This window comes from Drosophila innubila, chromosome X, assembly GCF_004354385.1.
Source record: "Drosophila innubila isolate TH190305 chromosome X, UK_Dinn_1.0, whole genome shotgun sequence".
Taxonomy (NCBI): Eukaryota; Metazoa; Arthropoda; class Insecta; order Diptera; family Drosophilidae; genus Drosophila; species Drosophila innubila.
In genome coordinates this window covers 16,738,081-16,760,317 of record NC_047626.1, presented here as the reverse complement: position 1 = coordinate 16,760,317, position 22,237 = coordinate 16,738,081, and the positions used below count along the sequence as shown (strand labels likewise).

The 22,237-nt window shown below is 34.1% G+C and overlaps 1 long non-coding RNA gene across 1 annotated transcript; it reads right to left on the bottom strand.

The window, feature by feature from the left end:
* Positions 1-9,906: 9,906 nt before the first annotated feature.
* Positions 9,907-10,862, bottom strand: LOC117794127. Its single transcript, XR_004618365.1, has 2 exons — positions 10,273-10,862; positions 9,907-9,988 (listed from the first exon to the last, which is right to left on the bottom strand). It is a non-coding gene; the product is annotated as an uncharacterized LOC117794127 (long non-coding RNA).
* Between the last annotated feature and the right edge of the window lie 11,375 nt (positions 10,863-22,237).

Here is a 22,237-nt window from a genome sequence, read left to right as displayed (position 1 = left end):
TTTTTTTCTTCCGATTATTAAATGCTGAGCGAAACTATAAAAGTGTCAGAGCATTAACAACTAAGAATAACACTTTTGTACAAGCATAATAAAATATTCCTAGATAGACTGAACATTTGTGTCTAAAAAAAGTCATTAAAAGTTTAGCTTAGGATTTTTCGAAAAAAAAAACTGTCTTGCTTAAAAAATGACAGCAGAAACAGAAAATTCTATGAGTGCGATAATATTGTTATTTGACAAGCATCTTTAAAGTTTTGTCCACTAACCAAGTGACTAATTTATTAACCGAAACTATAAAAGTTGCCGCGTTTAACGATAAACACGTATATGCTAGCAATATATTTTTTTAATTTTACCGTCAAATAGTTAAGGAATTTAGTTAATCAATTGGATTTGTGTGGTGTTTTCATCAACTTTGAGCTTAACCCACTTGCTTGCACTACACACACACACACACACACACACACAAACACACATGTACACAGCACAGGAGCAGAGAAAACAAGAGAGTGGAAGAGAGAAAAAAGAGAAAGTTGATTAAGCTGTCTACTTGTAGAAGGAAGCTAAAATCCTTAATGGTAACCAATCCGTGGCGGAAATTTCATTAGCCCAAAGGCAAATGGCCGTGCGTAATAGCGTGAAAAGAAAAACGTAAAATGCTAACGTAAACAGACGTAAATAAATAATGAACATTGATTGTTTATTTACCCAAGATGAAGAACGGACAGCAACTCGGACACGGCATATCAAGAGGCAGAGACACGAACAACGACGACTCGGACAAGCACACATTATAATCATACACACACACACACACACACACATTCATTCACACACGTGCTTATACACACGTACTCTTACATACATATATGCATATATACTATGCATGTATGCATGCTCATATATGGTTTATGGTTTAAGAAAAGACGAGCGCCGTGGAAATCCGTCGACGAGGTTAATTGATGTTGTTGGTTGAGCCGCCGTTTCACTTGGCCAAAGTGCTTGAGCAGACCAAGACGCACACTAACACACACACACATATGCACATATATCATGTGCGTGTGTGTGTGTGTTTGGTCATGGATGATAATGTTTCAGTGTTAATTGGCAGGTCAGCGTCGGGAATGAATAGGGAACTTTGAGCCTGTCGCGAGACAATATGTAGATAACGACCATATGAGGGATAAGAGCCATATTACAAGTACTCGTATTGGTATGAGCAATACCGTACACGAATCGCGTTGGTTGTGGCAAGTAATGCGATATGCTTACAGCTATCAAATGCCCAATTTAAATGCGACCATTAAAAACGGAAAAAAAAGACACGTTCAACCACTTTCAAACCTCAAAGAGCCAAAAATTAAAGACATTAACACAGAATTAATGCACACATTCGACTGGAAACTATTTTTACACAGTTCTCACACTTAACATCCAATTATAGCCACGAATCAATCTTTTAAATTTATGTTAATAACGTTAAAAAATAATTTAAGTCCAATACTGTTTCAACTGATGACAAAATAATTATATTTTTCAATTTTTTTTTTATTTTATAAGCCGATAAAATTTTGTAATTTTAAACAGAATTTAACCTAGCAGTATTATTAAATAACGAATTAAATTTTTGTAATTATCTTTTGTTGAGCTAAATAATTTTTTTTTTTAACAAAAAACATTTATAAGTCGGATATATACATCGGATTCCTTCCTTATCTGTTTCCTAAAAAATTTAACAATAACGATATTTTATAGAACAAAAGAACTCACCGGTTTTATACCATTTCAAAGCCTACCTGTAAGCAAAAAAAAAATAGTAATTATTAATTAACAATTTAATATTAATAAGCTTTTTCGAAAATGCCCAAGGTGAAGTGTTAACAGATATATTTTTAGCACCTAAAATAATCGAATAAATGTTCAAGAGTAATTATAATAAAATTATAATTTAATAAAGAGACACACAAAAAGGGATGAGCATGGCAGATGCCAAGGAATTGAATTAACTGCGATTTTTGTGACCATGAAGGAGGTATCAACTAACAGATCGATAATACAGTGAATGTCCTTTCAGATTACACAACTGATAAGTATTAAAGCTACAAAAAGAGCATGTTGGATAAATGTATATACAAGTTAATTGTAGTTAAATATGCGAGTCGCTCTCGGCGATTCTCAAATTAGGCAAGCAAGATGATGCGGACACATTTGGGTTTTCTGCTCTGAAGTTAATCCAACGCAACTAATTATAACATACTCGTGTCCATATCTGCGTTGCCCACGTACAACTCGATGTGCTCTCTCACTCTTACACACCGACACTCATACACCCACACACACACACAACGAATGTGTGCATTGGTTTATGGCTTTCAATTTGACTATTTCTGGAGGGCTTACTTTGCCATTCGGCCAAGGTGTTTAATAATTTAACCAGCAAAGACCTTGCCAAAGGCTTTTAACATTTTATTAGTTGGGGTGTGTGCATGTGTCTGTACGTGGGTGTGTGTGTGTGTGATGTATTGCGTGAGTTTGGGTATTCATTTAATTCGAATTTAATGCACTGCTGTCGCAGCTGTGCATAAAAAATCAGCTGCAACCTGAAAAACCGAGACCAAAGAAAAATGCACTTTTCACATTTCCATACTCGTTATTTTCTATGGCATAATGTCACTCGTGTCTACGCATCCGCTTATATCAGCTTTAAGTCGCATTCTCCATTCTTTATTTCTACTACTTCTACATCGTATTCTACTTGGCTTATAACACAAATATAATGACAAAAGTCTGTCTTACATTTTATATTTTACGAGTATATTGGATTTTCAGCTGCAACTCAAGACATTTCTGGCATAGACAATGCCACAAGCTAATGGACGTGTTATGTATACATATACATATATACAGATATACATATATCTCTGTGTATTTGCCACGCCCATAGACATCCCATTAGCGTAGACTGTGAACGTTGACAGCTGGCAAATGAAAATGCGGTTTTAACATTTGCATTTGACGCTTTCCTACATTTATTTACAAAATGGCAAAAATGCAACATGGCTGCCATTCACAGCTAATGACACAGACCTACTACACACACACACACACACAAACACACACATACATAAATTTGTTGTCCATTTTGTATTTAATTCTGCTTCATCATCTTCTTTTGCTTTTGTATTCTTGCTTTCAGCGCAAAATGCAAAAATGTTATTAACATTAAGAGCAACACACACTTTCACACACTTTCACACACACACACACACATCTACACACATAAACACACGCACATTCAGTTTTTAAGGGCCACTCAGCAAAACCGCTAAGTATGCAATGCCATTTGCCATTTGCTGCCGTTGCCGTTGCTGTTGCAACAATCTTCATAATTTTAATAAATATATATCTAAGAGCATTAGTTAAATGCATTTTAGCAGAAGGGATATTGTGAGACCCAAATGCGTTTAGCTAATTATGATTCAACTTTCAAGTGCCATTTTATACCCTGCAGTGCAGCCAAACGACAAAGATGTACGAATCCATTAGCAGCTCAATGAAAATGCTCTTATTTTCGAAATCGCAAATAAAAATATCTAATAATAATTATATCTTTCATAAAACAAATTATTTTATAGAAATTTGAAACCTTTAGTTGAGTTGTGATGATAATTAAATTATAGATTCTAAATTATTTTAGAAATATATATAAAAAGTACTATTAATTTTTGTAAATTATAAAATAAACAAAAAACTTATTTAAAAGTTCAAAATAAATGAGTTGTCCACAAAAATACATATATGTTTTGAAGGTTTGTAAACTCCATAATAGATGTGTGAGAAAGCAGAACTTTCAACGTTAAATCTCTATTACAGTTTTCAATTCAGCTTTTTGTTAAAGCAATGCTTAGATTTTTTAGTAACTTTTTTTTACGCCGTGGCAACTATTAAATTGGGAAAACTATAAATTGATATGCTCTTAGGGAGAATTGAAATGCTGGAAATTGCTGTTGAAATCAACTTTTAAGTTTTTATCATTGCAAACAAATTTTCGCAGCATTGTTGTTCGACCAAATTGTTTTTTTTTTCCCCCACCCCTACAAACAATGGCGCCTTGGCAGTTAATTGGCGCATAACTTGGCCTCACACACACACATATAAACATACACACAGACAGGCACACAAAAGGAAAACAAAACTGAACGCCTAATCTACAATTGACACACATACGCGCAAACAATGAGGGAAACTCTTTGCACAGGCCTTACCACCGCCACGCCCCCTCGCGCGTCATCCAAAGCAGTGGAGTCGTCGCTGCCCCCCTCACAACCCCACCCCCTTTTGACGTTCCACAAAAGCAACGTCATAGAGGTGCACAACAGTGCTCCAATCGACCCACCGAAGCGAATAGCTCGCGCTCTTTTCTCATTATTTATGCGCGACCTTGTTTTGCGCCATTTTTATTATTTTGCTAATTTCGCGCGCATTATAAAAAAAAAAAAAAAAAAAACAAATAAAAAAAAATAAAGAAAACAAAAAATATACATACACAGCAAGCATAACAACAACAACAAGAACAACATATAAAGGCATAAATTTCATACACACATACGCACATATTTTAAGCGTTGTCAGCACATAAACACATAACCTCAAACCTAACGGTAGCAAAAATAATTTCCGTATCTTAGCGCGAGAGTTTCACAAAGCGCTTCCCCCTTTATCTTGCAACAGCCGCTTTCACAGCAAACTTAAGCTCAAGTCTGTGGCCATCATTTTCCATTTCCATAGAACATCTTTATTAAAGAAGGATAGAGGTGGGAAGGGGGGAGAGAGTTGGTAAGATGCTACCTCTTAAGTTCTATAAATTAAGTATATGCTTAATTTTTTTTTATTATGAACTGTATTAAATGAGCTTGCTGGATACCAAAAACCATGCTCATAAAAAGTGGCAGGTGAGAAAAAAAGAAATATAGAGATATTGTACGATATAATTTTTTACGATTTAAAAATTAGTCGCCAACTGCCCTGAAGAGAATGAAAATGTCAGAGTCAAAGAGAAACATAGGAAGATAGAGATAGACAGAGAGAAAGAAAGAAAGAGAGCAACGAAGAAATAGATCTTAACATTTAGTAAAATGCATGCCTTTATCTTTGAAAAGTTATTTCCAGTGTACTTGCAGGGTATCTCAAAGTTATGCAGGCCCCATAACCACTTTTTGCGTCTCCTATTTCAATTTTTTTTTTATCCTTTAGTCTTACAGCTGTTAAGTGCTTTTAACCTATTTTCCTATTTTTGCGCAATTTATCAACAAATTAATGTAAGCTTGGCTTACAAATTCTTTTCCTCCACTTGACACACACAAATACACACACATTTACACACATGCTAGTTTGGTGCGGTTGATGATGAAATTTACATGTTACTCGGAACCCTCGTTTTCATTTCTTGTTTCTCATTTTCATGTTTGCTTTTATTTTTCCTCTTTATATTATTCCTTTTTGTTTTATTTTTATTTATTTTTATTTTTTTTAGTGCATATAATTAACTTGAAGCGGGTCTCAGTCTATGAAAAAGTCAGAAAATGCATGTAATTATGTCACTGCCTGTCACATACATCTATCTTTATATGTTTCTCAACATGTGTACAAGACGCGAAGCCAAGGAAAAAACTATGGAAAAACTTACCGTGTGTTTGCAAGTTATCTAAAAGCCATTCAACCACAACATTTTCATAAGCATGCAGATAGTTGAATTTGTTAACGAGTAAGTTTGCATAAAGTGAGCACGGAGGATGCAACACCATTGACATTTATTACATAGTATGTCATGAGCAAATTATAATGAATATGAAGGAAGATTCTAAGCACTTTTTATTGATAGTATGTATTTTTTTTTCTCTGGGTCTCTAAATTTCGTAAAATAAACGCAGAGGCACAGTACGACTGTTTCTTCTTCTAATAAACTGAACAAAAGGGAAGAGAAAAAAAAACCTCCTGCGAGGTAATAGTCTAGTGACAAGAGTCTTTTCAAGCCACAAAATTTCTGATATACGAATTTTCTATTAGGTATTACCGTACTTATTATACCGCATTGGATTGGATTAATCCCGGAATTTCGAAGTGACGATCTAGAAAAATTCAACGCACACAATAGGTTTTAAACTTACCAAATAACTAACTATTTTATTTTCCTCTGTGTATATCTCTCTTGTGCTCTTCCTTTTATTACTATATATATTTCTCTATAGTATGCATAGTCTGTCTCATCTCTGTTGATTGCTTTGTCATTACTATCAATAGCATACAACAAAATTCACGCTTGACAGGCGATGACTGTAGGCAGCACGGCTTACATTGAAACGATGAAAGTTGATGACAATGCGAGTCAAGTATACGCCCCGTAACAGAATACACGCCTCCATTTTGTCCTGACTCGACTGTGATGGACAACTGTCAGCAACTGTTTTTGATACCACAAAATGCTAACTAACTTGCAACGCTCCTGGATGTTATTATTAAGCCTGTAGTTGCCAAATAGATAGTGGGCGCTCATACAGACAAAAGCAGAACACTAACGTACTTGTATTGAAGTGAATCGCCCAAGGTAAAGTTTTGATTGGCGGTTGCCTTTGTTTGTTGCAGCAACCGGGAAGTTTGAAAACTTTGCTCAAACCGCTAACTTGAACAGGTGCAAAATGCCCCAAGGAACATATGTACGAGTATGCTTAAACATCTAGGATTTGAATCGTTAAAAATGCTATCTCTGTTATCTATTCGCATTTGTGTAGATGCTTGGCTGGGTGCTTAAGAGGAACACGGAAAAAAAAATCGGAATTCCATAATACTAAACGGTCTCATAGAAAATATTTTGATCATCAAGTTTCTTAAAAGAATTCAGTACTTGAATCAAAGATTTTAGGCAGTGTTATTGCCATTTGATCCGCTTATAGTCTTAATTTAACAATTTACAATGATTTTTTTTTTCTGTGTAGCAGTATACGTTTCTCTTTCTCCGGCTGACTGATGATGTGGCCAAAATGACGATGCTCAGTAATGGCCGGAAAAGGGCAAGAAAATTTCCATAATTTTACGAGCTTGACAAGCGCAAGCGACAGACAGGTCAGTAGTAAAGTGGAATTTCAAACATACTTGAGACCACATATCCAATCCTCAATCCTCAATCCACAAAGCACAAACTCAAACCAAAAATTCAAATGCCAAAACTGAAATTCAGTTCCACATCTTATGCCAGTTGACAGGAATTTGTATACTGTTCCATTTGAATATGTATGCATAAAAATTTATAGGTGCTAAAGTACGTATCAGGACATGTATATGCATATACTTAAGATGCTCAGCTCAACCAAGTACGTCTCTTTTACTCCTCTCCCTCTCAGTCTCTCAATCGTGTGTGTGTGTGTGTGCGAGTAAAGACACCTTTGGCCAGGGAATTCACATACTCAACTTGGGCAAAAATAGTGAAGACCAGACTTGAAGAAGAAAAACTATGGCAGTAGTTTAAATGCTTTTAAAATTTACGATTCGAGTTAATGAGGGAGCAACGGCACTTAGCTGATCCAAATTGCTGATTGAATCATAAACTTGCGTTCCACATGTTCCCAAAATCAATAATGTCAGCAGTTTCATCAAATTGAATTTATAAAAATGTTTCTATGAGCTAGCTGTTCATTGACTAGCACAAATTTACTTAACCGCTTAGTGAAAACTTGGCGAGAGTTCGTATTTTTTGAACTTGAAGAGGGTATAATCTAAGCAAGTGTTATTTCAAGCACTTACAAATGTCTTCTAAAACATAAATGCCCAAATTGGCCTTTACCTTTATTTTAAATAATTTTTTGGTTTTTTCATTTCAAATTTTGGCTGGAAATTATGTTTTTATAAAAGCAACTCGTGCATTTTTGACATAGCTAGGTCGTCAAATAGTCGTTACTCTGTCATTACCCATTTACGAATAAGCAAAAGGAGAAAATAAAGAGTAAGAAAGTCAACTCACATCCACACATACACACACGTGTGTGTTTGCAAGGTAAACCCAAAAATAATGCATATTTCTAGGCTGTCAATTTGCTTTCAACTTGCGTTCGTATGCATTTTCATGTTCATTAAACAAATGAAATTTTTATGCATGCCTGTGGAGGAATGTACACGTTTGTATGTATGCATGTTGTGTTTGTGACAGTGTGTGTGCACAAAAATCATAACTTGAAATGCGTTAAAATGCATATAAAAAATTTATAGCCTACACTTAGGCGCACATTAAATGGCATGCCAGTCAAAGGCTTGCTTAAAGGTGTGTTCCCTGACGTCGGTCTCGTCCTCCGATTCGTCCTGTCCGCTTATCGTGCTGGTTCGTCATCCTTTAGCTTCCTGTCTGATTGCTTCTGACAGCGACTGGCTTTGTGACCCGTCGCGTTGACCCCAAAACGTATAATGATGATTTGTATTTTGTATTTTAATGTACAATTTTGTGCGCACACACACCTACCTAGACATGGAGATCCACATATTGTTGCCTATTTTAAGCAGTTTACAAAATCTGATAAACTTTTCATAAAAATCTGAATGACAAATACACCACACGTTGGGCGCCATGTAAACGCACTATGTCGTAAGCCAACTCTTGATATCAAAACTGGAAAGCCCAGAAAAAAAAAATTAACAGCATGAGCTTATTATTTTACAAACGCGTCATCAAAAAGTTACATTCTATATTAATTTTAATAAAAATCACAGAGATTCAAAATAACAAAAGCGAAATAAACAAAAACAAAATGGTAAAGTTTTTATAATTAAACTGTCAGCTTTGCAGTGAAACGCGTTAACCCATTTAACGCTTTAGTCATATTACAAAGTTTTACTTAAATGCTTATGTTTTGGAGTTCAAAATGATTGCGAGCGTTTTATGCTGTTCCACTTTTCCGGTTAGATAAATCGGGGGATTAGGGAAAAGCTCGGTGGCTACACATAAATGACTAAAATCCTTACTATCTAAATAAATTTAGCTTAACTATTGAACTGAGTTTTATTTTATAGTTTTCATTTTATAATATTTGAAAACTTAACAAGGTGTATGGGGTTTGACAAGGGAAACTTGCAAATAAATTGTAAAGAGGAAACGTTCTCTTACAAAATGAGACTATTTTGCTTGGCTGAAAACTTTGTGCTCGAATTGATTAGCTTTCTTATGAGTATTCTTAAAAGGATAACAAAGTGGCATTAAAATAAGTTTAGTTAAGTTTAGTTTCTTTAACAATTTTAAAGCATATTTGCTAAAATGCTGAAATAAAATCAGTTAAATAGGGTAACTATAGAAACTAGCGAGTTGTATCTTGTTTGGGAGAATTCGGATAGGGTCTTAGTGCTCAGTCTCAAAGGCTGAAATGGGAACTTGAGCATTTGCCGCAACACTTGACTTGAATTTCATGTGTTGTGCGTGTGTCTATGAGTATGTGTGTTTTGCTTTTGTTAATTTTTGTTGTTTGCCGCTAACCCCAACAATGGGAAACAAGCACAGGCAAAGAGGCACACAAGGCAGCTGCAGACACACAAATGAAGTGGGATAAGATGGAAGAGATGGAAGAAACATTGCGACACACAAGGCAAACCACATAAAAAGCAAAAGGCAAAATGAATAAAATTGATGTATGTACATATGTAGTTGCTGGTTCAACGAGTGTGTGTGTGTGTGTGTGTGTGTATGTTTGCAAATATAGATTACTCATACGCAGCTTAGCCGAAGCCTGCCAGGATTCAACTTAGACTTGCCTGTATCTCTGTTGTTGCTGTTGTTATTGTAGTTGTTGCAGCTGTTGCCGCTGCCGCTGCTGCTGCAGTTGCTCTTGTTCTTGTTGTCTTTCGTTGATTATTTTGTTTATCTATTTGTTGTTGTGGTTGTTGTTGTTGCTGTTATACTATATAGTATGCATCAAGCACTGCTTCTCCAAATATTGCACATATGCACTGTAGGCTGATAGCACCAAAAAAAACAATTGCAAAAAAAATTGACCTTTACTTATATAGCAGAGTTAAACAAAACAATGAAAAATAACAATACACAAACATATACAACAAATTAATAAATCGCGTCGACAGCGCACAAATATTCGATCAATTTGTTTTCAGCCGATCAATTTCTGCTTTCTTCCTTTCTTTTGTAAACTAATATATTTTGTATTCATTATTTTTGTTTTGATTAAATTTCTCTTTTCTTTATATTTTTTTTTTGGTCACGCTTTGTTTTGTTTGCTTTACACGGCTTGCAAGTTTCTATGTGTCTGTGTGTGGCACTTGATGCGACTTTCGGTTTCGCTCAGGGCATATGTATGACTGCGTATGTATGTAAATGTGTGTGTGTGTGTGAGGGTGTGTGTGTGTTTTGTAATCCGCACAAATCCGCTGGTAAATTTGAACTGAATGAGTTCAAAAGCTAAAATGAGTTTGCATACGGAAACGGTTCAGTCGAATGGCGATGCGCTCGCAACTTGCGACTGACGAACGACTCACGAAGGCAGCCGAACGTGAGCCGAACGATGCCGCCATGCAGCGAGGAATAGTGAAAAAGTTCAGGAAGACTAAGCACCAAAAGAGAAAGAGAGAGAAGAGAGAACGAAAGTGAAGGAGACAGAGTGCGAATGAAGAGCTTTGCAAACAAACTTTGGTTAACTTTTTTTTTCAAATGTTGCCCAATTGCTAGGAATACCCGTTATCAAAAAATCTGCTCGTAGAGCAGCACTTGACGGTAGCTAACTGTTATACAATGCACAGGCGTATAACAGTTATCAAGCAGCAGACGCAAAAGATCTTTTTGGCAAGTTTAAAAAACTGCATTTCAAAATTTACACTTCGCTCTCGGACAATTTCAAAATGACAGTAGATGTTGTATTTTTATCTCTTAAAATCGAAATTTGAAATTTAAAAAACTTGTTAGTCAAACGGTGTCTTTAAATTAAACCATCGTGTCTTCTTGAAATAAAAATTTTAAGTTTTCTAAATGTTTCCAGACACACACAAACACAGAGAACACAGCAAAAATTTTTAATAACTTAATTTTAAAAAATTATGATATAAAAAAAAACACTTTAAAAAAATCACTGCTTATAACGCTTGAAAAATACTTCAGAAATATTAGGCGCACCTCAGTTACTGATGTGAACTGTACAGAACTGAAGTGAAGCAACAACTGACTGACCGAACGGTTTTCAAAACCGACAAATGCAAGTGTATAACAGACCGAGTGAAGTGCAAAAGAGAGCAAGCTTTTGTTGAGCTTTCAAGGCTTTGGCAAATGGGATAGAGCGAGAGAGGGAGACAGAGAAAACAGCAGGATGAGTGAGATGGCATGGTCAAAAAGCGTTCAATTCAACAATTTTTGTTGTCCTGGTGAAGCTTTTGCACTCACAGCGCTTGCGCTGCCCTCGGCCAGAGGCATAGTGGGTGTAAAAGAGAGGACTAAGTAGGAGGGAGAGTGAGCAAAGCTAAAGGAGCGTAGAAGCGTAAGAGCGTAGGAGCATAGGAGCATAGGAGAGATGGTAGTCAGAACGAGGCTGCTTATGTTTCGCACGTTGTGTTTCGCACACCTGTGATTTAGCGAGGACATGTACGAGGACGAGGACGAGGCCGAGTCCACGTTGTCCTCGTGCCAGCTTGCCAGCTGATATTTACCTTATTCCCCACAGCCAGCAAAACCAAAAAAAAAAAAAAGATTACAACAACAAGACACAGGCGAAACACTAGACACAACAACAATAACGGGGCGCTTTATTCACAAACGCACTTAGGAATGATAGCCCTGGTTTATGCTAATGTTCGCCGTTGGTAAAAGTAGTCCGTCAGTCAGTCACATCGTCAGTTCTCTCATTTTTTCTCGTTTTATTTTTTTCCCACAAGAAGATACCAGCTTTGTGGGTGGCAGAGCATTCTAATGAAGCTGCCTACTATTAAATATGGAACTTGTAGCTGTCATCGATTGTTTTTTCACTTTTTTTTGGTTTGTATCATTTCATAGAATGTTTCGATTATTTATCGAATTGCTTTTTTTAGTACCTCAACTTGACTTTTCAAAAATTGCTCAAGCAGTGATTTTCTAGAGAAATACTTTACCCAACAACTTAAAAAATTTTTAAATAATTTTCTCATAAATTAATGTTATTTAATTCTATAAATACGACAAGTTACGTAAATTACTAAAACTACTTATGCATCATTATTTGTTTCTTCCCCGCAATTTATTGATTGTCCACTAAGGACAGATTATAAATAAAGACTTTCTGATTAAAAAAAAAAAAAAAAAAAATTATTTGTTTCTTACCATTTAATAACACTATATATTATTTTCGACCAAGATTCGATTTCGATGGTAAGATGTAAACATGTTTAATTTCAAGTTTTTACTTTTAATCAAGTCCTTATATCGTAATTAGTATAAAAGAATACTTTTTGACTTGTAAAGTGGTTAAATCTAAAGTCTGACCAACTTCAAACTGTCATAACTTGATCAAAACTGAACCGATTTTTAAGCGGAATGTCATTTTAATCATTATTTGGCAGTTTAATTCATTCTGCATTTAAATTTTATTAAACTCTTAAAAAAAAATATTTTCCTCTAGATTCTACTAGATATTGATTTCGATGCTAAGGGTCCCCCCTTTGAAATTTCGAAAATTCAAAATTTTAAATCTCAAGTTTTCACTTTTAACCAACTCCGTATATCGTAATTAGTATAAAACAACACTTTAAACTTGATTCTGAGACTGTTCATTTTTTTGTAAAAAATCATGAAGAATTGGATAAAAATTTTGACTTGTAAAGTGGTTAAATCTAAAGTCTGAACAACTTCAAACTGTCATAACTTGATCAAAACTGAACCGATTTTTAAGCGGAATGTCATTTTAATCATTATTTGGCATTTTAAATCATTCTGCATTTAAATTTTATTAAATTCTTTCAAAAAAAAAATTTTCCTCTAGATTCTACTAGATGTTGATTTCGATGCTAAGGGTCCCCCCTTTGAAATTTCGAAAATTCAAAATTTTAAATCTCAAGTTTTCACTTTTAACCAACTCCTTATATCGTAATTAGTATAAAACAACACTTTAAACTTGATTCTGAGACCTTTCATTTTTTTGTAAAAAATCATGAAGAATTTGATAAAAATTTTGACTTGTAAAGTGGTTAAATCTAAAGTCTGACCAACTTCAAACTGTCATAACTTGATCAAAACTGAACCGATTTTTAAGCGGAATGTCATTTTAATCATAATTTGGCATTTTAATTCATTCTGCATTTAAATTTTATTAAATTCTTAAAAAAAAATATTTTCCTCTAGATTCTACTAGATGTTGATTTCGATGCTAAGGGTCCCCCCTTAGAAATTTCGAAAATTCAAAATTTTAAATCTCAAGTTTTCACTTTTAACCAACTCCTTATATCGTAATTAGTATAAAACAACACTTTAAACTTGATTCTGAGACCTTTCATTTTTTGTAAAAAATCATGAAGAATTTGATAAAAATTTTGACTTGTAAAGTGGTTAAATCTAAAGTCTGGCGAACTTCAAACTGTCATAACTTGATCAAAACTGAACCGATTTTTAAGCGGAATGTCATTTTAATCATAATTTGGCATTTTAATTCATTCTGCATTTAAATTTTATTAAATTCTTAAAAAAAAATAATTTCCTCTAGATTCTACTAGATGTTGATTTCGATGCTAAGGGTCCCCCCTTAGAAATTTCGAAAATTCAAAATTTTAAATCTCAAGTTTTCACTTTTAACCAACTCCTTATATCGTAATTAGTATAAAACAACACTTTAAACTTGATTCTGAGACCTTTCATTTTTTTGTAAAAAATCATGAAGAATTTGATAAAAATTTTGACTTGTAAAGTGGTTAAATCTAAAGTCTGGCGAACTTCAAACTGTCATAACTTGATCAAAACTGAACCGATTTTTAAGCGGAATGTCATTTTAATCATAATTTGGCATTTTAATTCATTCTGCATTTAAATTTTATTAAATTCTTAAAAAAAAATATTTTCCTCTAGATTCTACTAGATGTTGATTTCGATGCTAAGGGTCCCCCCTTAGAAATTTCGAAAATTCAAAATTTTAAATCTCAAGTTTTCACTTTTAACCAACTCCTTATATCGTAATTAGTATAAAACAACACTTTAAACTTGAATCTGAGACCTTTCATTTTTTTGTAAAAAATCATGAAGAATTTGATAAAAATTTTGACTTGTAAAGTGGTAAAATCTAAAGTCTGACCCACTTCAAACTGTCATAACTTGATCAAAACTGAACCGATTTTTAAGCGGAATGTCATTTTAATCATAATTTGGCATTTTAATATATTCTGCATTTAAATTTTGCTAAATTCTTAAAAAAAAATATTTTCCTCTAGATTCTACTAGATGTTGATTTCGATGCTAAGGTCCCCTTAGAAATTTCGAAAATTCAAAATTTTAAATCTCAAGTTTTCACTTTTAACCAACTCCTTATATCGTAATTAGTATAAAACAACACTTTAAACTTGATTCTGAGACCTTTCATTTTTTTGTAAAAAATCATGAAGAATTTGATAAAAATTTTGACTTGTAAAGTGGTTAAATCTAACGTCTGACCAACTTCAAACTGTCATAATTTGATCAAAACTGAACCGATTTTCAAGCGGAATGTCTTTTTGATCATGATTTGGTCTCTTAAAACATCTGCATTCAAATATTTTTTAATCCGTTCAAAAAAATTAAAATGTTTCAAAATTGATTTGTTGTACCATTACGTACCGGTACTGATACCGGAACCGAAAGGTAAAAACTGAAATAGAACCATTTACCGAAATAGTTATTTCGGGACGTACCGAAACCGAAACCGTAACCTATATTTGATTCGGTTTGAATCCCTGCTATATATTGTTAAATTTTTTACCGCTTGGCAACACTGAAAAACTTTTTCAAAAAACAACAAAATCCTTACTTGAACATATTATTACATATTATTAAGTAAATATATCATAAATTTCTCTATATATAAAAAATTAATGATATATTGAGCTTATCATAAATTGAGGGCACCATAAATTCGTGCCTCGTTAATTGAGAAAAAGTCGATGAAAGTGGCAGGGATAATATTTAACGGGGCGCATTTAACGGCAACAATGAATCCCAACCACTGAGACAACATGCAAATCAAATTATTTTTGACACATCAAGCTCTTATGAAAACGTTATGTGTTGTCCATTGATTAGGGTAGGAGGTTGACTAAAGAGACCTTCTTTCCAGATTGGCCAAGGCAAACGACATGAACTGTCATTATCTTTGAGCGTAGCAGAATCACATTGGGTGTTATACACTTTTGGTCAGATAACAGTCGACAGGCAATCGTTTGACTCAGTGAATTCCCCAATGTGTCGCCAATTGATGTTTAACCATCACACACAGCAAATACATTTACCCGTCTCTTTTAATTTTTTGAAATGCCATTGATAAGTATTGTACTTTTCATGCTTATACGAGTACGTATGTATATTTATGCATATTCTATTAAAAAGTTTTTGTATTTACCGATATCTTTGACTTTGACACAATGCCGACGTTGAATGACCATGGGCATGGCCGAAGTCAATAATTTAAATTTGAGCTCTTGAGTTTTTTAAAATACACAATAAATAGTTCAATCTCTATATTCCGGACAACGTATGAATAAAAAACCTATCATAAACTACAAAGTTACGTTTACATTTCAACAAAATGAATATTAGATAAAGAAACATATTTTTACTGACTTACTTATCAATTTCTAGACCGTTAACTTTTATTACTAAAATTCTACACAGAATACTATTTCTTTTTTTCTTTATACCAACGAATCTATTCTATTTTTTGTTTGATTATTATGGGTGCTAAAATTGCTAAAATGTAACGTATATTTTGTCGTAGTCTAACAGCAATGTATCGACCAACATCAACTACAGTATACAACAGATATAACTACCAGTTGAACATGCTTAGCTATTGAATACCGTTCTATTATTGAAATTGCTCCTGAAATTTTATATCTTTTCGAATATGTCTTTTATACCAATTTATTGAAGGTCTGAGTAACTGCATAATATTTTAATGTAAAATGTACAAAGAATAATGCCAAATTACTAAAATAATTATCTATCTGTAAAAAATAAAAAAAACGGATCTTATTCTATAAAACTAATGTGTAGAAAATTTAATTTTACATGTGATGTTAAGGATGTACCTTTTGGATTTAATTTCAAATAGACTAATTTTTGTCAAAGTGTAAAATAATTTTATGTGGATGGCATTAAAGCATTGCAATTGTAGGAATAAGTGTAGATGGATTTGCATGTGCCTCATCGAAGTTGTAGTGAAAAGTCTATTAAAATTTACGTCTTTGACAACGTTTGTCCAATAATGAAGGCTCGATGCTATTTCCTTCGTCCTGTCAGACGGGGCAGGCATTTCATTTGCAGACGCAACACAAAATAAACCTAATTACAATTTACTTTCACTTTTGCCAGATACTTACAAGGCAAGAACGAGACCCCGCGGGTTGCGGTGGCATCCACATCAGCATCGCCGTCGCCGTCGTCGCTCTTCTTTCAGCTTCGACTACGACTTTGGCGTCATCGTTGTCGGGGTAAAAACTTCAAAAGCCTCGTCCAAAAGCAAAGTTTGCGCGATTCACTGGGCGCAATATAATTTTACTTTATGTACAATATTTTTGTTGTGCCTGTAGCCAATTTGAGAGCCAATAAAAGCGTTTAAAGAGCCGTTTCAAAGCAGCAACAGTAGCATCCACAGCCCCCTTCCTACCATTCGCTTCAGCTCATCAACCCAAATGCGTGACAGATTTTAGTGGACAATGTTCTTCTGAGCAACCAAAACAAAACAAAAAAGAAACAAAAAAAAACAACAGCAAATAAAAAGAGTACAAGTCATATATCAGTTCTTTACCTAGAGATGCCCTGTAAGTTTAAGCGTAACGCTTCCATTATGCTTAAGTATATTGGTAGATTAAAGCTAAATATTTCAAACATGATTTTTCTCTAACATAGAAATTATTTAATTCCAGGATCTCAAACATATTTCTTTAGTCTGAAGTTTAAGTATTTTAGTATTTAAAAAATTAAAAAATAATTCAACAATTACGTGAAATAAGCTGATAATTCTTAATCTGAAAGCTTGAAACTTCTATTAATCAAAAAATCAAAGTGTATCTATGAACAAGTACTGTGATAAAAAAAAACCCTATAAAAAGAAAAACTCTAAATTTTACTCGAATTTTACATGTACAAATATATGTACACACTATCCACATACTTGTTAAAGTCTTTACTACATTTCATTGGCAAATTGCAGGGTATCAAAACGGCAGCAGGCAAACAATATGTATTGTCGTTCTGCTTACAGCATAATGAACACTTTTTATATGCAAATAATCATAATAATGTGCCCGAGTAAAGCCCTGTAAGTGTGTGTGCCAGTCTGTGTGTGTTAAAGTGTTGTAAAGCGCTTTCGAAGCGCTTATTTGTATGTGATTATTTAAATAATAAATGTGCGCGGGCTTAGGTCGAGTCGATCATCAGAGAGGCGCTCATAAGTAGGCAATAACTTTTGCTTTGTTGTGGCTTGTGAGACTTGGGAACCATCTCCTGGTCTAAATTCCGTCCAAGTAGCCGTAATGAGCATGTCATTTAGCGTAATTTCAGTTGATTGTTATGGCATTACAACAAGCAACAATAACTGCGATACGCAAGCAGAGAAAGAAAGAGCGGTAGAGAGAGAAAGAGAGAGAGAGAGGAGGAAAAGTGCCATACAATACGCGTACAATACACTTTTCAGAAAGGACGAGGCCTTAGTTTGGAGTTTATCTTATCATCACCAGGGCTAAAAAGGCAAGTATCAAGCAAGTGTGAGTGTGCGAGTGTGCGTGTGTACGTGTAAGTGTGTATGTACATATGTATATGCATAAATTACAGCTAGTGTGCTGTGTTGAAGCTTTTGTTGATTTTTGTAGCTTTTGAATGGTTCCAGACGACAGAAATGGTAAGCGGTAAACGTTAAGCGGCAAACTAGGCAATCAATACACGTACTTACATGTTTCTAAATTATCTAAATTATGGCTTATAGTTTACTTTGTTTTCATATGATTTGTTGAGTGATTGCACATTGAATCAAAGCCACAAACGGAGTCCTAAGACTTACTACTTAAATGACTTCTAATCCAATTTATACTCATGTTCTTTGACTGTTGAAATTTACTGGCAAATTTATGAAGTTAACATGACTTGAACATTTAATACATTTCGAGCATTCGTTTTTTAATGTTTTCAATAAAATATTAAATTTACTTTACAACGATATACTCTTGTAATTATTTTATTTTATGATCAGATTAAAATTAACTGGCAAATATACTAAATGTAAGAAATAAACATAGTTTTGTAATATCTAATAACCAGGAATTAAACCCGTAATCGAAACCATAACCGTTACCCGGCATTAACTGATTGAAATTGGTAACTGTAACTGAAACCATAACCGAAACATAACTTTCCATTTATAGCGAAACCGAAAAACCGAAATAATTTAGTCTAAAATATCCGATTGGTTACCGATGAGTACATGAGTATAACGGTAAGTTTCGATTCAACGAAGCATTAAACTCAATTATGTGAAGTTTTTCAAATTAGTTTTGATTTTAAATTTCAATATTGATCTTATCAATATATCTTTTGTTTGAACAAATTTAAATTAAGTTGTAAATATAATTCAAAGTCCCAATTTTATTTCACTTTAGAATGTATTTTCAAGAATTTGGCACAATTTAATGAAATTTTCTTTAAAATATACTGTCAAGTATTTGGATATATAAATGTATTTGCGTCAGTATACATACAACCACCAAATAAATTAATATTTCGAATGTACTACCAAGTAATAGTAAAACCAAATACACTACTACGATTATTATCTTTCCGCTGACATTTTGCATTACAATTGATAAATATTAATCAAGAAAAATGTACTATTATTGCCCAATATAAAAGAAACCCAAAAAAAAAAAAATAGACAAACTTCCGACATAATCACGAACATATAATAAAGATATTAAAACAAGTTTTACCCAAAAATCCAAATGGAATTTACTTGCAAATGTATTCACAAGTTTTTATAAAATACAGGAAAACAATATTAGATTTTTTTAAAAAAGTAACAAAACAAGTATCTTACCAATAGGTGACACACTAAGCGCGTGGATAGCTTCACACTTGGTTAAATTAATCGGCTAGTGAGACAAACTGTTCAAATTAGTGAAGACTATGGGATCGGGGTAAAGGTTAAGGGGCGAGATTGAACAGTGAGTGAAACAGGCGCTCATATTAGGCCATCAATGGATACAAGCAATTTCGTTTAATTAAAACATGCCAATACATTTTGGCAGTGACAGCAACAACAACTACAGCAACAACAATTGGAACAACAGGCATACCAACAAAGATCAAACACATTTGAAATGCTGGCCAAAAGGCGAGCGACAAAATGCACACTTAAATTTTATGGACGAGTTGCAGCAAATGGAGCATTGTGCCGCATGCCAGAAGCTGTTACCCAAATCGTTTGGATGCCAGCGAATGACGATAGCGATATTGATGTTGATGAGATACCGAGGGAGAGAGAGAGACAGAGAGAGAGAGAGAGAGGGAGAGAGAGCGAACGAGAGAGACCAAGCACGAGTGAGAGATGATGGGGAGGTGTTTGGAGGACATCCCGCTGTCCTGCCCACTTGATGCTCATTACAGTCAATTGAAGTTAATGCAGCAACCAGCTGTTTTAGCCCGTTTTGTTGCTGTTTTCGCCGTCTTTCTGTTCTCTCTTCTTTTTTTACAATTTCATTCTCTCTCTCTCTCTCCCTTTTGGTCTGTTTGTTTTAACTCCTTTTGCCTGTGTTTGTAAAAAGGTAAAACAAAAAAGTAATAATAATAATAATAATGAAAATTCTCAGCCTGTCATTATGGCAATTTAATCGAGCGGAAATAAAGTGCTTAAACATCATAAACAAGATTTAAGGTGACAAAAAAGCAAATCACAGCGAAGCAACGGGGCCAACATAAATATCAAATGGCATTTGGCTAAAGATGACAGGCAAATCCTTTCCAGGGCCGCCCCCGAAAATAAAAAAAAAAAAAAACACTGACAACTATGTGTATGCGTTAAGCTGGCGGACGACAAACGAGGAGGTTGAAACGGGGCGGGGCAGGGGGTGCTGTCATGAAAAATCGCGGTCTAGTTACATCTTTAAGCGTTTCGTTTGGATTATGAAACCGTTTACATGACAGCAGCGGTTGCAACAAGACCCATCCTAATTTACCCCAGTCTGCCTGTGTGTGTCTACAGGATATACTCTGCTCTTGTCTTTTATTTTATTATTTTCTGTATTTTTTTCTTTTTTTTTTTTTTTTTGTTTTGCCAGCGACACCTTTCGGCTTATCTAAATATTTGAGCTGCTGCTTCCAAAGTCAATAAAACGAAACGCAACCGTCGACGACCAGGGGAAAGATGGAATTGGGGAATAGACGGGGTATCAAAAGTTTGGGTTTCCACAGAAGTACTCAGAATCTTTGGATACATTGGAAGGCTGTACAACAACTACTACAAGATACATTCTCTCATGTATCTAATTCACAGTGTTGTACTTCTGTAAGGGGTCAAGCATTTAATAGCTTAAGGACTTGGAATTTGTTTTTTGTGTTCACAGTTTATTTACTGCTCGGCAAATCATTCGTTTTGCCAACTATGAGTAAGAATTGAACATGAAAAGTTTTCTCACGCCCTCCAAGAATTTAATATGTATAACCTAAAATTAGTTGAGTCCCTCTCTCTCTCTTCTATTGTGGATAGTTAAAGTTGAAATCGATTGATTTTAACATCTTCAAATTTAATTTACAATCATGTACTATGCATAAATTTTAATGCTCAAATCTAGTTTATCAATTAAATGTTTAAATGTTGTTGATTTTGCCAAATTTAATTGCCAGGGCATTATTCATTATTAATCAATCAATCAATCAAAATTCAACATTGCGGTCAGTATGTGTTATTCACATATCGGTCATCGAGAAATCCCAAACATTAACCATAATTGGGGCAACTGCAACAGAAACAATAACAATTACAGTAAGAATAAAATAATAACAGCAACAACAACACAAATAGTTATCTAGGTAATGTCCCATCAATAAGTGTCTCTTGCTGGCAGTCACTTAATCAACTCGTTATCAAAACAGCCTAATAATATATATATAAAACGTATATAACAAGTTGCAAAAATCAAAACAAATGACAGGTTAAAATGTTCTAATCAAAGCAGGTTAAATTAGAAAATTGCCTTTAATTGTATCAGAAACATGTATTATGGTGTTATAATACACATTATACAACTTCAAACATCTAGCTCTTTGGTCTATTGCTCAAAAAACACCGCAAGAGGAGATTGCAAGAGAGTAATGATAACGTTTAAGAGGGTGTGGGAAAGGGAGAGAGCCAGATCTTATGCAATCAAATCAAAACTATGGCACACTTGACTAAAAAGTCTTATCGTTAAAGTAAATGCAATAAATCAATCACAACAAAGCGATTGAAACATATTTAATCGAAATGCAATATCAATAAAATTACAAACAATAATTAAAGTCAAGTCGAGTTATAAGATTTGCGTCAATACACGCATCACTATGGACGGCAGTCTGCGCTAGTGACGAAAGCTGCACGAAGGGTGCGAAAGGTGACTAAAAATTTAAATGATTGACTAGGAAAAATGTATATATAAGATTTAATAGCGTTCACCACAAAATTACAAATCAGAAATTTTGGGGCATGAAAAGACTTTCGTCACTAGACTTTTACGTCGTAATGAGATTTTTTTTTGTAAGATAAAACAATCAGTCAGTCACGACTTATGTAGTCTAACGTCAATCAAGCATCTGTGTGCTCTAAAATAAAATAAAAGCCTTGTACTTTACGAGTAATGGGTATAATTACCATAGACAGTTAAGCAAACTTAACAAATATCAATCTATTTAAATTTTGTTGTCAGAGGAATACACAGAAATCTCAATAAGCTTTGTAAATCAAATTGCGGACAGAGCTCAATTAGGGAAAGGCAATTGCCGTCAATGTTTATTTAACATTAATCGCTTAAT